This window comes from Arachis ipaensis, chromosome B10 (assembly GCF_000816755.2).
Source record: "Arachis ipaensis cultivar K30076 chromosome B10, Araip1.1, whole genome shotgun sequence".
Classification (NCBI taxonomy): domain Eukaryota; kingdom Viridiplantae; phylum Streptophyta; class Magnoliopsida; order Fabales; family Fabaceae; genus Arachis; species Arachis ipaensis.
In genome coordinates, this window is record NC_029794.2 from 50,990,596 (window position 1) to 50,994,988 (window position 4,393).

A 4,393-nucleotide genomic window follows, 5' to 3' on the forward strand; every position below is an offset into this window, starting at 1 on the left:
GTCCAGCTGCTAGGAAGGGTCTTCCTAGAATGAGAGTTGCACTCTTGTGTTCCTCCATTTCCAGCACTACAAAGTCAGTGGAAAAGGCAAATGGCCCAAGCTTGACAATCATGTCCTCAATTATGCCTGATGGATATTTAATGGAGCCATCAGCAAGTTGAAGACATATCCGGGTTGGTTTGACCTCTTCAGTCAAGCCAAGCTTTCTGATAGTGGATGCAGGGATTAGATTGATACTTGCCCCAAGGTCACATAGAGCTGTCTTAGTACAAGTACCCTCTAATGTGCATGGTATCATAAAGCTTCTAGGATTCTTAAGCTTGTTAGAATGACTGCACTGCATTCTTCAGTGAGAACTCCAATCCTTCTTATGACTTAAGATCTCTTTCATGAACTTAGCATAAGAGGGTATTTGCTCAAGTACCTCTGCAAACAGAATCTTTATTTCAAGAGTCCTGAGATAGTCTGCAAAGTGGGCAAATTGTTTATCATGTTCCGCTTGACGGAGTTTCTGAAGGTTTATTTCCTACAGAGGCAGGTTGAGAAGCCTTCTTGAGGGAGTTATTGTCAGCACTTGCAGGTGTCTGATCCCTCACTGGCGTTTGAACACCAGAACTGAACATGGATTGGGAGTTTAACGCCAATTTTTCACCCGTTTCTGGCGTTTGAACGCCAGACTTATTCCTCTCTGGGCTCTTACTGTCCTCAGAGGGATTTTGGATAGCAGGTTGCTCATCCTCTGTCAGTTGTTCCTTTCTTGGCTTTCTACTGCTTTGAGTTGAGATATTTAATGTTTTTCCACTTCTCAATTGAACTGCTTGGCACTCCTCTATTATCTGTTTTGATAACTCCTGTTTTGTCTGATTCAATTGTGATTCCATATCCCTGTTAGCAATTTTGGTTTCTTGCAGCATCTCCTTAAATTCTGCTAACTGCCTTGTTATAGAAGATAGTTGCTGATTGAGTTCAGCAAATTGTTCCTGAGGATTAAAGTCAGTTGATACTGCCTTAGCTTCTTCTTTCATGGAGGGCTTACTACTTATATACAGATGCTGATTTCTAGCAACTATATCGATAAGCTCTTGAGCCTCTTCAATAGTCTTTCTTATGTGTATAGATCCACCAGCTGAGTGGTCTAGAGATATCTGAGCTTTTTCTGTAAGCCCGTAGTAGAAGATGTCTAACTGCACCCACTCTGAAAACATTTCAGAGGGGCATTTCTTTAGCATCCCTCTGTACCTCTCCCAGGCGTTATAAAGGGATTCATCATCCTCTTGTTTAAAGCCTTGGATGTCCAGCCTTAGCTGTGTCATCCTTTTTGGAGGGAAATATTGATTCAGAAATTTGTCTGATAACTGTTTCCATGTTCTTATGCTTGCTGTAGGTTGGTTATTTAACCACCTCTTAGCTTGATCTTTTACAGCAAATGGAAACAGTAATAATCTGTAGACATCCTGATATACTTCCTTGTCACGTACTGTGTTAGTAATTTGCAAGAACTGTGCTAGAAACTTAGTAGGTTCTTCCTGTGGAAGACCAAAATACTGGCAATTTTGCTGCACCATGACAATGAGCTGAGGATTTAGCTCAAAACTGCTTTGTTTGATGGGAGGTATACAAATGCTGCTCCCATATGCAGCAGTAATGGGGTTAGCATATGACCCTAGAGTCCTTCTGGACTGTTCATTTCCACTTAAGTCCATGATGGAGAAAAGGGAATTGTTATGAATTGCAAATAAAGTATATTTTTATTTTTATTTTATTTAAATAGAAACAAACCGAATAGTTAAAAATAAATAAAAATAATAAGATAAAATAAAATAATTAGAAATTAAAAATAAATTTTGAAAACTAAGAGAAAAATATTTGAAAACGAAAATAATTACTTAACTAAGAAGATTTGAAAAACTTTGGATATGATTTTTGAAAAGGATTTTGAATTTTGAAATTTCAAAACTAAGATAAGATAGAATAAAAAGTTTTAAAATAAAAATCTGAATTTTTAAAGGAGAATTCAAAAATTAATTAAAATAAAGAGAAAAGATATTTTTGAATTTAATGAAGAAAGAGAAAAACAGTAAAAATGACACCAAACTTAAATTTTTAGATCAAAACAAATGAAACAAACAGAAAAACTTTGAATATCACGATGAACGCTAAGAACAACTTTTGAAAAATTTTTAAGAAAACAGAAACACAAAGGACACCAAACTTAAAATATGAAACTAAACTCAAACAGAAAAACTCAATTATTAGTTTATAAAAATTTTCGAAAAAAATTTGAAAAGGAAAATAAGGATTTTAAAAAAAAAGTTTCAACCAAAAACAATAATAGAAGACGCAATTTTAGTGACTCTAATCTAAAAGGATAAATTTTTCCTAATCTAAGCAACAAAATAAACCGTCAGTTGTCCAAACTTGAACAATCCCCGGTAACGGCGCCAAAAACTTGGTGCACGAATTGTAAATCACACTTTTCACAACTCGTACCACTAACCAGCAAGTGCACTGGGTCGTCCAAATAATACCTTACGTGAGTAAGGGTCGATCCCACGGAGATTGTTGGCTTGAAGCAAGCTATGGTTATTTTGTAATTCTTAGTCAGGAAATTAATAATAAAAATGGTTGGGTTTATGAAAAGTAATTAACATAAAATAAATAATACTTGTTATGAAGTAATGGAGAACAGATTGAGGTTTTAGAGATGCTCTGTCTTCTGAATCTCTGCTTTCCTACTGTCTTCTTCTTCACGCACGCAGGTCTCCTTCCATGGCAAGCTGTATGTTGGTGGATCACCGTTGTCAATGGCTACCATCCATCCTCTCAGTGAAAATGGTCTAAATGTGCTGTCACCGCACGGCTAATCATCTGTCGGTTCTCACTCATGTTGGAATAGAATCCGTTGATTCTTTTGCGTCTGTCACTACGCCCAACACTCACGAGTTTGAAGCTCGTCACAGTCATCCCTTCCCAAATCCTACCCGGAATACCACAGACAAGGTTTAGACTTTCCGGATCTCAGGAATGGCCACCAACAATTCTAGCCTATACCACGAATACTCTTATCGTGAACTAGGAGGCTAAGAGATACACACTCAAGCTAGTGCAGATAGAACGGAGGTGGTTGTCAGGCACACGTTCATAGGTGAGAATGATGATGAGTGTCACAGATCATCACATTCATCAGGGAGAAGTGCGAGTGAATATCTTAGAATAGAAACAAGTGTGATTGAATGAAAAATAGTAGTAATTGCATTAATTCATCGAAATACAGCAGAGCTCCTCACCCCCCAATCATGGGGTTTAGAGACTCATGCCGTCAGAAATAGAATGTAAAACGTGAAAATGTCATGAGATACAAAATAAATCTCTAAAAGTAGATTTTATACTGAACTAGTGACCTAGGTTACAGAAAATGAGTAAACTGAGGTAGATAGTGCAGAAATCTACTTCCGGGACCCACTTGGTGTGTGCTTGGGCTGAGCATTGAGCTTTACACATGTAGAGGCTTCTCTTGGAGTTAAACGCCAGGTTGCAGCCTGTTTCTAGCGTTTAACTTCAGAATAAGGCAGGAAGTTGGCGTTTAAATGCCAGTTTGCGTCATCAAAACTCGGGCAAAGTATGGACTATTATATATTGTTAGAAAGCCCTAGATGTCTACTTTCCAACACAATTGAGAGCGCACCAATTGGGTTTCTGTAGCTCCAGAAAATCTATTTCGAGTGCAGAGAGGTCAGAATCCAACAGTATCTGCAGTCCTTTTTCAACCTCTGAATCAGATTTTTGCTCAGGTCCCTCAATTTCAGCCAGAAAATACCTGAAATCACAGAAAAATACAAAAACTCATAGTAAAGTTCAGAAATATAATTTTTGCATAAAAACTAATAAAATTATACTAAAAATTAACTAAAACATACTAAAGACTATGTAGAAACAATGCCAAAAAGCGTATAAATTATCCGCTCATCAGTACATCAGATTAGGAATCTCCGATTTCGAGATATTAAATAATGGTGACAAGTGAGGGAGGCTGTACTCTTTTTTTCTTAGTCAGACTTTTTTCTATTATGTTTTTCTAGACAAGGTTTTTAATGAGACATTCCCCATTATTTGTTTATTTATTTATTTTACAACAAATTCAATTTATTGTGAACTTATAGCCCACCATTGTTACCGTATAGGCTCCTGTGGTTGACATGCCGTATTATTTTCCGTTTCATTTCCATTGCCAATATGCATTTGTACCCACTGACCCATACATGGTCAAACCATTAACTTTTTCCCTATTTCTTCATGGTTTACATCAAATTTGTTATCAATTATACTAGCATATTGTCCAACTCTTCGTTTTTACCATAATGTATTTTAATTGATTACTTTTTCTATAGATAGA